Source organism: Carassius gibelio, chromosome B4 (genome assembly GCF_023724105.1).
Source record: "Carassius gibelio isolate Cgi1373 ecotype wild population from Czech Republic chromosome B4, carGib1.2-hapl.c, whole genome shotgun sequence".
Classification (NCBI taxonomy): domain Eukaryota; kingdom Metazoa; phylum Chordata; class Actinopteri; order Cypriniformes; family Cyprinidae; genus Carassius; species Carassius gibelio.
Window position 1 is genome coordinate 6,972,732 of NC_068399.1, and position 14,441 is coordinate 6,987,172.

Here is a 14,441-nt window from a genome sequence, read left to right on the forward strand (position 1 = left end):
TATTGCCATTTGTAGTAGACAAATGTGGGAACTTTGCCTAAAAGTTTCAGACAAGTAGCCTAAAAAAAAAGGTAGTTTTAGGTGCTGAAGAAAAAAGTGTTACAACCATACCTGGTCTCCCCTACCTTTGTAATACACTGGTAACCACCAAAAAAGTGATGTCGCGTCTCCAATACGCATTAATCCACAAATTACTTTAAAAAAAACTTTTTTAATGTGGCTGACACTCCCTCTAAGTTCAAACAAACCAATATCCCAGAGTAATTCATTTACTCAAACAGTACTGCTGTGAAGAGAGAACTGAAGATGAACATCGAGCCGAGCGAGATAACGAACGAACACGCCCACTGCTGGAGCAGTTCTCATTCTGGAGTCAAGAACCGGTTGCATCGGTTTTTTCGGATCACCAGTACACTGAACCGAAAACCGTTTCTGTCGGACGCGTCCGATTCAAGAACCGAGGAACTGATGATACTGTGCATGCGTGTCATTTTTCAAGTAGTTTGTTAAACATCAGAAAGTGTGATAAAATAATTATATTTTATTTTGCTCCTTTTTTAAATGAATGTATCTGATCTGTATATTTTGTTAAATTGTAGATTATGTTAGATTATAGGACAAAGGGGTTTTCAGGGAAGTTGGACAATAATTAAGATTCTAAAGACTCTATGTTTAATAGGAATAAGGGATGATTTATGAAATCCCCTAACAGAAGTTAACAATGACATATTCACAAAATGTGTTTATGGTAAATGAGTGAAGCAGCTGATGATGCTGAACTGCAGCAAACTGGTTAGAGTATTTCTCGTTCTCGAGTCAAGAACCGGTTGTATTGGTTTTGGGATCATCAGTACACTGATCCGAAAACCGTTTCTGTCGGACGCAGCCGATTCGAGAAGCTGATGGTACAGCTTTTAAATAATAAAACACATAGAAGGTACACAGTGTGATTCAAGACCTAAACACCATCATGGTGAGACTCATTAAACTGAAATAACAATATTATAAGTAACATACAACCCTAATCAACATAACAGATAAGAAAAAAATAAGAAACAGTTATTTCAAAGAAAAAACAGCAAATTCAAACAAACTTTTAAATGCAACACAGAGAATTCTGGGAATGTCAGTTTACGTTTTTTCCCTGTATATTTTTTACAGGAAATTACCTTTAACCATTAAGAGGTTTCTAATGTAGCATTTTAATTTTTTTACTGTTTAAGTCACACTAATTTTTACAGTGTATAGCTATAAATAATGTGATTTGACTTTTTGTATTCAAATGATCTAACCACCACTTGATACCTGGATAATGTTGACCTCTCTGAAAGCATTCTGCTAATGAACTCTGCCTCGAGCCAGAAGATGGGGGTCCTGTCTGTGTTACCTCCTCTGCTCACGTAGGCTTCATCAGTATTTACTGGAGTGAAATAACTCCAAATTACACTTCTTTTTCTTTCACTCATCGCAGTCATGCAATTGAACACCTTTCATAAACCTGTCTGCGCTGACTGTGTTTGCTGCTGGACTGGTAGTGAGTGGGTGAGCGACGAACGTTGTAATATGTGGTGATACAGTGGAAAGAGGCATAACTGTGTGAGCGAACACGGTGATACAGCGGAAGAAGATATAGTTCCCATTGAAGTTATGATTTATGTGTATTTATATACAATACAGTAAACTACTAATAAAAAAAATACTTAAAAAATATGGAATTGATAATTGTTAAAGAATTGATATTTGTATTTGAGAATCGATCCTTTTGATACAAATGATCCACCCAATCCCTAGTTTTGTGGTCCAGGGTCAAATGCTATTGGCTTTATTTTTGCTCAGTTAATGACACAGTGCAATATGTCATCTGTTGTTTTATTTTCCAAATTTTAAGACCTGGCAAAGACCAGATGATTGTTTATTATGTCCTGATACAGAAAGCCATGGAATTCAATAGAGGGTCCTTTCTTTTTCACATGACTGTATAGATGCAAAAGTTGATGTCGTCTTGGAAGAGTCTTTGTGATGTTTTTGAAGTTCCCGAGGACTGTGGCCACTTTTTTAAAATACTGGCATTTTGCTTCAAATCGGACACAGGACAGATGCACATGGGGACCATAGAATAGGATTAACCTCAGATAATTGATCATGTAATGCATTTTTGGGCTGATTTTCTCAGGAAAATTCTGATTGAATGTGACCAAAAACTCAACTATCTTCTCTGACAGATATGGAATCAGTTGTCTGCTGATACAGATGCTACTGTACCATTAAATAACCTGCTTTTTCCATCAGATGACAACATGATCCCAGTAGTTTCCAACATCGCAAGATCAGTAATAAGGGACTGAGGAACTTCGGGATAAGATGTGAGTTCATTCTTGAGGAAACAATAGCGGACCAAAGTGGACAAATAAATGGTTTGTAGTTTGGATGTGTCCTTGTGGTCCAGATGGTCCAGCACTAAGTTCGTGTTTTCCTCTTTTTCAGCCAGGTGGATTGACCACTTCAAATTCATCCACATAAAAATAGAGACGTAAGCAGTGAAAGGTCATGTTTCTGTTTGATTTAAACATTTCACCATCTGTGAAATGAGAATTTCATCATTTGCAGCCCAGACATCTTTGTTCTTTGCAAGCTTTTGCAACAAAGCAAGCAGAGGAATGTACTGGAATCAAATTATTTTTACATTATCTTGTTAATCAAGACATATTTCAATGGGCTGTATCAAATCCAGCTCCTGAACACAGTATTGTTCCAGCATTCATTCAGAATTAAATGCTCCTAATGCACTGCTCAAAAAACATGCCATTATCAATAAAAAAAAAAACCTGGAGCTCATGGTCATCTTCAATATGTATTTGATTATTTGTCAAGTGAAAACTGATGGCTTCTTTGTAGGGTGTGATGAATGTATCACATGCTGTCCTGAAATATTCTGTACAACTGATGGCACTGTATGTTTTCCTTGAATTTTTAGCATGAACAAGCAAAGGCTTTTTTTTAAAACATCAATTCATTCTTCTTGAGAAAGGTTGCAGGACTTTATCATTGTTTTCTGTCTATACTGAGTCACATGGTAAATGCTCATCTTCTTCTACTATTTCTGATCCTAAATCATTCTCTACATTTTGTTTGCTATCCACAGAATGATATTGTTTTAACAGTGCCTTGTGTTTATGATAAACATGAGAGGGGTATGAAGTAAAACAACTATTTGTATGCCTACATCCATTAAGACCCCAAATTATGTGGAAATGAGTCTCATGTTCATGATATATTCCAATGTGTTTGAGTAAATTTGTAAGATAAAATGTCTTCTTGTTGGACAGTGGGTAAATTGTAAATAGTCATTGTTGTTCACATTGTTCACACACCTTCAAGAGTTGAAGTAAGTTTTTTTTTGTCACTGTCTCACATTTGAGGTTTCCCTATAAAAGTAAATTAAAGAATAGTTAACTTAGAAAATGATAAACACTAAGCAAAGTGTAGCAGATTCTCAGAGCTGCTCTTTATTGAGCCATATTCATGAAGCACATGTATTACACATTTCTGTATACTACAGGTGCATCTCAATAAATTAGAATGTCATGTTCAATTCAATTCTGCATAGGCCATCACCTGGGCCATCACCGCCGTGCTCTCTGACAGGCCTGTAACCAAACTGGCGGATGCTAAAACCCTTTAGCTTATCGACGATCACTGGCAGACAATTGAGGAGATGTTACCTGTGCTCCAGTCTCTAAAAACGGCAAGTGAAGCACTGGGTGCCGAAAACTACGTCAGTCTCCATGGTGTATCCACTTGTGCAAAGCCTTCTGTGCAGGTTCGTCTAGTTCTAACGAATGAATGAATATAAGTTAATAATTTGTTCAAACTCCTTTGATGTTGATTACTGATTTTTATTTCTAAATACATTTTCTCTCTTTTTTTTAATATACAGTAAGGAAATAAATTCAAACGAATAAAATGCAGCTACATTAATTTGATAAGTGAGTCCAGTCATGATTTATTTTAAAGATCACTTACAAAATAAATTATATACCGAAGAAGAATGCCGTTCTTATTAATTAAATTTTTTTTGTCTACAGACATCTTCAAATATGCCATGGAGAATCACAGAAAGTGACCGAGTTCAAAAGCATTGTTGCGGCATCTCTCAAGCAACTAATTAACACAGCTAACTTGCAGAATGCAGGGAAAACTCCTCTTCTCGTGTCTACCCTAGACCCTAGGCACAAACATCTCTGGTTCCTCGACGAAAACATGAGAGTAAGAAAAAAACTCTTTGAACATTATCAGAGTATTATCCTTGATGCGAGTGGCACGGATGCAGCAAAACAAGAAGCGCTTCACAAAACGTAGTCGATTAGCACACCGTTATTTGTGTGTCCCAGCAACGTCTGTGCCGTCAGAGCGCGTTTTCTCCGCGGCCGGCCTTATTGTTAACAGACTAAGGAGCCGACTTTCCCCGATCATGTTTACATGCCCGTATTTCTTAACAAGAACATGTAAAACAATAGAAAGAAAGCAAAAACAGATTTTGCTCTGTACTTTTTTGTTTGTTTGCAAATATTGTTAAAGGTTTTCAGCTACAAAACATGATGTAGTGTAATGTTTAAGCTTATTGTGTATAAGCTTGTTCAAAAATTACAGAAACAAACGTTACTGAAAAATAACGCCTGTCTCATTAAATTTAATTTAAATAAACAAATATTCAAATATTAGTTTTTTTGTGAGCCCGAATATTCGAATGTGATATTTGCAGAAAACTCCCATCCCTATTCCCCACACCACCCTACAGGACTATAAAATATATATATATATATATATATATATATATATATATATACAGTTTTGTTCAAAATAATAGCAGTACAATGTGACTAACCAGAATAATCAAGGTTTTTAGTATATTTTTTATTGCTACGTGGCAAACAAGTTACCAGTAGGTTCAGTAGATTGTCAGAAAACAAACAAGACCCAGCATTCATGATATGCACGCTCTTAAGGCTGTGCAATTGGGCAATTAGTTGAAAGGGGTGTGTTCAAAAAAATAGCAGTGTCTACCTTTGACTGTACAAACTCAAAACTATTTTGTACAAACATTTTTTTTTTCTGGGATTTAGCAATCCTGTGAATCACTAAACTAATATTTAGTTGTATGACCACAGTTTTTTAAAACTGCTTGACATCTGTGTGGCATGGAGTCAACCAACTTGTGGCACCTCTCAGCTGTTATTCCACTCCATGATTCTTTAACAACATTCCACAATTAATTCACATTTCTTGGTTTTGCTTCAGAAACAGCATTTTTGATATCACCCCACAAGTTCTCAATTGGATTAAGGTCTGGAGATTGGGCTGGCCACTCCATAACATTAATTTTGTTGGTTTGGAACCAAGACTTTGCCCGTTTACTAGTGTGTTTTGGGTCATTGTCTTGTTGAAACAACCATTTCAAGGGCATGTCCTCTTCAGCATAGGGCAACATGACCTCTTCAAGTATTTTAACATATGCAAACTGATCCATGATCCCTGGTAAGCGATAAATAGGCCCAACACCATAGTAGGAGAAACATGCCCATATCATGATGCTTGCACCTCCATGCTTCACTGTCTTCACGGTGTACTGTGGCTTGAATTCAGAGTTTGGGGGTCGTCTCACAAACTGCCTGTGGCCCTTGGACCCAAAAAGAACAATTTTACTCTCATCAGTCCACAAAATGTTCCTCCATTTCTCTTTAGGCCAGTTGATGTGTTCTTTGGCAAATTGTAACCTCTTCTGCACATGCCTTTTTTTTAACAGAGGGACTTTGCGGGGGATTCTTGAAAATAGATTAGCTTCACACAGACGTCTTCTAACTGTCACAGTACTTACAGGTAACTCCAGACTGTCTTTGATCATCCTGGAGGTGATCATTGGCTGAGCCTTTGCCATTCTGGTTATTCTTCTATCCATTTTGATGGTTGTCTTGTTTTCTTCCACGTCTCTCTGGTTTTGCTCTCCATTTTAAGGCATTGGAGATCATTTTAGCTGAACAGCCTATCATTTTTTGCACCTCTTTATAGGTTTTCCCCTCTCTAATCAACTTTTTAATCAAAGTACGCTGTTCTTCTGAACAATGTCTTGAACGACCCATTTTCCTCAGCTTTCAAATGCATGTTCAACAAGTGTTGGCTTCATCCTTAAATAGGGGCCACCTGATTCACACCTGTTTCTTCACAAAATTGATGACCTCAGTGATTGAATGCCACACTGCTATTTTTTTGAACACACCCCTTTCAACTAATTCAACTAATTGCCCAATTGCACAGCCTTAAGAGCGTGCATATCATGAATGCTGGGTCTCATTTGTTTTCTGAGAATCTACTGAACCTACTGGTAACTTGTTTGCCACGTAGCAATAAAAAAATATACGAAAAACCTTGATTATTCTGGTTAGTCACATTGTACTGCTATTATTTTGAACAATACTGTATATATATATATATATATATATATATATATATGTGCACAACCCTCATCCTAATTCGCCCCTGACACCTGGAGGGGAAGAGGCTCTCTTGTCCTTAACATTCTGGATGGCAGACCATGGTTTACCAGTGACCAGATCCCTTATCAACGTTCTGGCTGTTGGGATCATTAAGGAGCGTGGCAGAAGCGAGACCACCACCATAAACCTGGAGAAGGGGCAAAGTGATGTGTGGTGGTCCAGGTTTAAGGCCCGCCATCCAGAATTGGCATCAAGGACGGCAGATTCCTTGGACAGAGCCAGAGTCCATGGTGCTACACAGGAGGCCATTGAGGCATTATTTCAATTGTATGAGGCACAATCTGGAGAACAAGCCACATCTCATCTATTATTGTGATGAAACTGTGTTTGGAGACAAGCCTCGGTCCAGGGAGAAGGTCCTGTGCCAACAGCAGCAGACAACCAGGGTGCACATCACGGTCCACTGCTGTGTGAATGCAGCTGGGGACAGCATTCAACAATTCATCATGTACCCCCGCTGCCTCCCAAGTAACACCTATAGACTGAAAAGACTGAAAAATGCCGTCTTTGTGTTTTCGTCTGGACGGCTAATCCGTATATTTTCTGAAACTATGACGTCATCAGCCCACGTCTCCCCCCAGTCAGACACCTCTATGTCACGTAACAGCAACAAAAACATGAACAAACACTGAACGATTGTCTTTTTATTAACTAACATTAACACAGATTAATAAATGTATTGTTCCATGTTCGTTTGTGTACCACGCGCAAGGTTTATGAGCATAGTCCAAGTCTTCTTTAGTGTATCTCTGTGGCAGAATTACAGCACCATATACTGGTCTGGCATGTATACTACATCATTTTGCGGTTTCGTGTGGATGCGGATATTTCTTGAGACGAGGCAAAAAAGATCGGATTGGGGTAAGCTCTGTCTCCGTGTGGACGAGGCCTAAAGCCACTGAAGCAAAATGCAACGTATGCAAAAAAGGGTTTTCAACTAAAGGAGGAAGTACTTCTAATTTGAGAAGGCACCTAAAATCCTATGGTGTTGTTATCACAAGTTAGAACAGAGACTGAGGATGATAGCCCTGCTGCAGCTGGAGCTGTTTCTACCATCAGCACTTTTTCTGGCTGTATGACAAATTAAGAAGTGATATAATGGACAAAATCAAGACTGCCTCTGCTGTTTGTCTCACAACAGACTGCTGGACCTCTTTGACTACAACAAGTTACATGACTGTGACATGTCATTTCATAGAGGACTTTCAGATGACCTCCTGTCTCCTGGACTGCTTTGTTTTGACAGACAGACAGACACACTGCTGCTTACCTGGCAAGTGAGCTGACAAGGGTTACAAATGAATAGGGTGTGGGTGACAAAATTGTAGCTTGTGTCACAGACAATGCCCGCAACATTGTTTTAGACCATCTCCACTGGGACCACATACCTTGTTTCGCCCATATGCTGAACCTCATTGTCAGAGCTGCATTGAAGGAGGTCCAAGCAATATTGCAAAAGGTCAAAGCAATAGTTGAATACTTCCACAGAAGTACAGTTGCTTCAGACAAGCTCAAGGCCACACAAAAACATATGGGTCAAGAGCCGTTGAGGTTAAAACAGGATGTGGCCACAAGGTGGAATTCAACATATTACAAGTTAAAAAGATTGACTGAAATCAAAGATCCGATCATCTCCACCCTGGCACTAACTAATGCATCTCTGCCAACCTTGTCACCAGAGGAAAGGAACATTTCCAGAGAAATCTTGGACATTATCAAGCCATTTGAGGAGGTCACCACAGAAGTGAGTGCAGAAAAGTAAGTAGTTTTAGGACATTTTTAAATTATTATTATTCATCTTAAAACCACATTTCTTAACGTCTCTTGATGCAGCCTTTTTTCTGTAGCCTTATTTTTTTTTTACAAAGAAGTATATGCAGTACTACAGCTTTTTATTTTGTTATAATTAATTTATAAACAATTTGTATTCTTCATAGGTTTGTGACTGCATCCAAAGTCAATTTGATGACAAGAGGTCTTCAGAGGATTGTTGCCCACTATCAAAGAAATCCCTCCAGTTTTGACCCTGTTAAAAAACTAGTGGATGCCCTAGTGGATTGCTGATGCTACTTGCCTGGACCCAATGTTCAAAAAGCAAGCTTTTGTCAATCACCAGGCAGCAGAAGAGACAGTAAAGAGGATTACAGCAGCTATTAACCCAGCTCAGAGTGAGGAGGATTCTTCAGATCCTGGTGCGACTGCCAGTGCAGGGGCCGTGTTTTGGGAAGACTTCGATGAGAGGGTAGCAAGCTTGAGGCCTTCTGCTACCTCTTCTGAGACCTGAGATGCTATGATGGAGATGCGGGCCTACCTTGCAGAGCCACTCTTACCCCACACATCAGACCCTCTGGCCTGGTGGAGGAGATGTTCACCAGTTTCCAAAAGCCTTTGTGAAGTCACCAAGACAAGACTTTGCATTATGGCCACATCCGTGCCATCTGAAAATGTTTTTTTCTAAAACTGGGCAGTTTATATCAGATAGAAGAAACAGACTCAGCCCATCCAAAGTCAGGGAGCTTGTTTTTTTGAATGCAAACATGCCTTAAAGCAAGTCCTAAAAATATAGCCACAGTGTGTTATTTATTTTAAAGCTTATTTATTTTTATTTATTTAGAAAAAGACTAGCTTGCTGTGCAATATTTTTGTTGTTGTTGTTATTTTAAAGGTAATATGTTATTGTTATAAGGCTCCGTAGCTTTAGTATCGCTTTAGTTTAAAATTGTATATTATTTATTTTAAAACGTATTCATTTTTAATTATTATATTTAAAAAAAGCTTGTTGTGCAATATTTAGTTTTTCTTTTTTTATATAGTACTTTTAAAGTTAATTTGTTAAGGTTATTAGACCCTGTGGCTTTATTATCTTTTAATTTTAATTTCAGATTTAATTATTTACATTTTTATTATTTTCATTTATTTTGGAATAGTTGTCCTTTTTGTTACAAAGCTTTTCTGGCACAAAAATAAACAATAAACAACAATTCAAATCTATGCACACAGTGTTTTTTTAATGTTTATAAAGTGTTATATGTTTACAAAAGTATGGTTTACACAGACAATCTGATTTAATAACTGCACAATTAAACAAAATCAAACAAACAAACAGACAGAAAAAGTTCAACATTTTAAGCATAACCAACTCTTTATTTCCACATTCAGTGTTATGGAAAAGTACCATCATGACAGACAACTGTAAGAGTAAATAATAAAAATAATAATAATAAATAATAATAATAAGTACTACGCACCCATTTGTAAGGAAAGTTGTAAATTAACTAATTACTCTAGCCAATGTTGTCACGTCACGGGACAAAAGCACAACCAACCCGAAGAACCGAAAGATGAACTAATCAATTCTTTTTTCGGCTCAATACTGCATTTTTTTACTGTCTATGGTTATAGCGTATGGGTTAAAGACTCATGAGATGAACTAATCAATTCTCTTTCCGGCTCAGACTGCATTTGTTTTAGCGTATGGGTCTGTCACGTGATTGAGGAACGAGTCAATAACCTGATAGACCCAAACTATGAACTAATCAATTCTCTTTCCGGCTCAAGACTGCATTGACTGACAGGTGAATTACTACTTCTAGAACAGAACCCATAGAATATTGCGCATGCGCGACTGAACGAATTACTCCCGAGACGTAAGTCACATTAATGATTCGTTCAAAATGAACGAATCGTTCAAGAACGACACATCACTAATCAGTGCAAAATTTGCGAAAGAAATACATTTGTAAACTTTTTTTCAGTAATAAGCATTAGGCTACACAATGTAAAATTTACAAACAACAAAATTAACTGGGAATTTCCAAGTAAACTTAACTTTAAAATCTCTAATTAAACCTACTAATAATAATGTTTAGGCTTTTACTTAGCAAATATTTGTAAATTTACTAGAATTTTCTGAGTGAAAAAATATATATAACGTTAATGGCTTGGGTTTGCAGTGCACATGATTTATTGCTGTGCATTTTTTAGCTTGGGAAGTTTATATTTTTTTTTTTTAAAGTTGATCATGTTTATCTGTCACTTTTGTAATAATGAGAGCAGTACCATCCTGAGTTTTGTGCAGCATGTGAAATTGCATAGAAATGTGCCCTAAATCAGGTTTAAGATGTACTGTACCTGATTGCCACATATTTTCCCTAAGTTTTCTTCATTGAAGTCCCGCATATACAGAAATCACAGGGAACATCACCAGTCTGCTGCTAAAGAGCATCAAAACATTTAAATGCCATGTAGACTTTTGTGAAGTTCAATGTGGGACCCTAACACAGCTTTTGTCTCATTTAAAGAGCCATATTCAGTCAGGTCTGGAGATCCGATGCCCATTTGGTTGCACCAGGACATTTAAGGTGAGATCTACATTTGCATCACATGTATCACGGACACATAAAATGTGCTTTGTAAACCATCTGATAGAGCCTGCCATGACCATGGAAACCCCAGTTTCAGATGTTGTGTCTGAAAGTGGGAGATCAGAAGCTGCAGATCAAAATATTTCTGAAGTTGTGGATGAATCTCTTTTTCTAAGAAATTTAACCCTCTTCCATCTGAAACTGCAAGCTAAATTGCTATTGCCTGAGTCTACCATTCAAGGCATTGCTGAAGAGTTTCAAAACATCCATGACATTGGGCAGACATACTTTCTTAGCAAACTGAGAGAAAAGCTTGCTTTGCTTGAATTACCAGAGAAAAGGATTAATTGAATCCCCTTGGAATTATAAGGTATTGAGCTTTAAAGTTTTTGTGTTCCATAGACTTCTGTAGATAGAATCTTTTTGTTTTTTCAATAAAAAATCCCAAAATGTACACAACTTAAAATAAAACATCACATAATGTAAATAAATTGTCACAGAATAAGAATATGTGAATAACTAAATTTTGACAAAAATGTCAGATAGAACCTTATAATTCCAAGGGGACGATTTATATGGTTTTAAATATATTTTTCTTAAACAATTACATCGCTTCACTTCAGAAGGCCTGAGCCATGTGGACTACTTTTATGATCGATAGATGCACTTTTTGGGCTTTCAAAGAGCTAGGACATTTTCTTTTTATGTAACTCCGATTGTATTTGTCTGAAAGAAAAAAGCAATTTACTCCTAGGATAGCGTGAGTAAATCATGGTAATTTTCACTTAATATAATTATTTTCAGACTATCCCTTTAACATGAGCTATACAACATTTACTAATCTATGCACTGCCATATTCTTATTTAATTTTTTATAGGTGAATCCATGACCCCAAGCAAGTGGATGTTGTCCGTCGAGAGGGAAGTTGTCCTGGGCCCATTTTCAGAGGCATTTGTTGAGGGCCTGGCAGCATTGTTTGTGACCTATTACAACTTAAATCTTGCTTATCAGGATGATGCTGCATGCACGCTAGAATTTATTCAGAAGTATTTCAGAGCATAAAATCTTACCCAATATTTATTACTTTTTTTTTTTTTTTTTAGGTTTTCAATTTAGGATAGTTTATCTGACTTAGCAATTTTTTTGTTGTTCATTTGAAAACTTTTCCATAAAATATCGAACCACATACTGAATAGAGAATTATTTTACTCAATTCATGTTACTAAAAAGTGCAATTTAAATTTTTACGTTTTATAATGTTTTTGATAATTAGATGGTGTGTGTGTTTTTTTTCCACAGAGGACTTGTGGGCATCAACCCGGAAACTGGATCAAAAGTTGCTGCTGGAAAGTGAGACAAGAAAATGCATGGAATGAACCCACGTGTATGCACACTGTTGCGTAAACTAATGGACTTTGAATGGCTTGTCATTTAAAGCATTCCAATAGAATTGATACCAGAGACTGACCCGAGTTCCAAGTTCATATTCTTGCCTTTAAGGTAGGCACAGTTCAGACCATTTCTTTAGTTTATGACTTTAGAACAATCACTTTAGGAATGTGTGCACTACATAGTTAATATTTAAAGCTGCAGTTGGTAACTTTTGACGCTCTAGCGGTTAATAAACAGAACTGCTTGCGTCATGCGGAAGAACATTGTAGCCGGATCTACTTCTCTCTGTTTATGTCTATAAAGAATCACAAAGGTACTGGGTTACTCCGCCGCGGTACCCCCGAAGCAATCTAAAATAGTCCGAATATAAACACTTATTATAGGTGCACCCTAGTTATTCAGGACAAGCTAAAAACACGGTTTGGAAAATGGATTCATGGTGTACTCGCTTATTATATACATTTTTCTACATTTTGAACACAAACAAAGTTACGGACCGCAGCTCTGATTGGTTGTTTTCTTACCGAGAGCGATGGAGTTTCTGCAAATGGCAATAGGACCACTGGGAGGAGCCAGAGGAGCTTGATTTTTTCACAGATTATCTGTATCATATTCTACTGTCAGGACATAATGACAGGTTTAACAAATATGTAAAAAATATATTTTTACAAAAGTTACCTACTGCAGCTTTAATGATTTACAGTACTCTTGTAAATTTTACAATCTTACTGGCATCTTTGGTTACTGTAAATTTTACAGTAAATTTTTTTATATAGTGTTCCTGTAGCTGAATTGGTAGAGCATTGTGCTATCGAGCGCAAGGTTGGGGGTTCGATTACCCGGGAACACATGATAGGTAAAAAATAATAATAATAAAAAAATGGATAGCCTGAATTAACGGTACCAATTTTACAGTCTCTGCACTGGCGACCTATTAAGTTCCGTATCAGTTACAAATGATCATTACTTACCTATAAGGCCCTAATAGCTCCTGCATACCTAACTAGCCTTCTACCACGCTACAACCCATCACACTCCCTAAGGTCACAAAACGCTGAACTTTTGGTAGTTCCTAGGATAGCAAAGTCCACTTAAGGAGGTAGAGCCTTTTCACATTTGGCTCCCAAACTCTGGAATAGCCTTCCTGATAATGTTCGGGGTTCAGACACACTCTCTCTGTTTAAATCTAGATTAAAAACATATCTCTTTCGCCAAGCATTCAAACAATGCATCTCATAATTTGTGACTGCAATTGCATCTGATCATATGTGCGTTCTTATTCTTTAGCTTGGGTTAAACTAATTAATTTTACTTTGTTGGATCAGCAGCTATGCTAATGATGCCTCTATTTGTTTCTATGTTTGCCACCGTAGTAACTCGGATTTACACAAGCTCCAGTCTGGATCCAGAACACCTGAGAAGAGATGATGCTGACCCTCAGAGGACCTCAGATGATGCTAAGCCTGAATCAACAAACAGAACTAACAAATATTGCTACAAGTGTGACTGCATCATATAATAATTCCTGTTAATATTGTTCATTGTCTGGCTGGAAAAATCCTGTCATACGCGCACTAACTGACAGTCACCACTTATAAGCTACTACTAAATATTGTAGAAATGTAATTTTCTGTAAAGTTGCTTTGTGATGATATGTATCATAAAAAGCGCTTAACAAATAAACTTGAATTGAATTGTAGTTAGAAAAGTGACCGCAGCACACCTGTGCATATAACAGACTGTTATTGGACTCTTTAGTAACGTCATCATCCGATCCTTCATCTCTAGATGTGAAATAGTTCATTCTAACATATTTTAGGGCACTGACATCACCACGATTGAGCAGACTGAGACGAGTAAGAACATCTAAGTGAGCACTTCGGTGCTGTAGTTTATACAGGAATGGCGGGAAATGTGATACACTTTTATTATATTATTATATATGTAACTGATTTGTATTGATAGGTTAACTATTTTTGTTGTGTTAAGAGAAAGCACCTCCAGACCATGTTCTTAACATGAGAGAAATACAAGTCTTCTGCTTGCTGCAATAAATTGCTGTTTTTCTGCACTTAACAAGTGAATTTTAACAAAGATTATTCTCAAGCCCACCAGCCGTTGCTCACTTTAGCC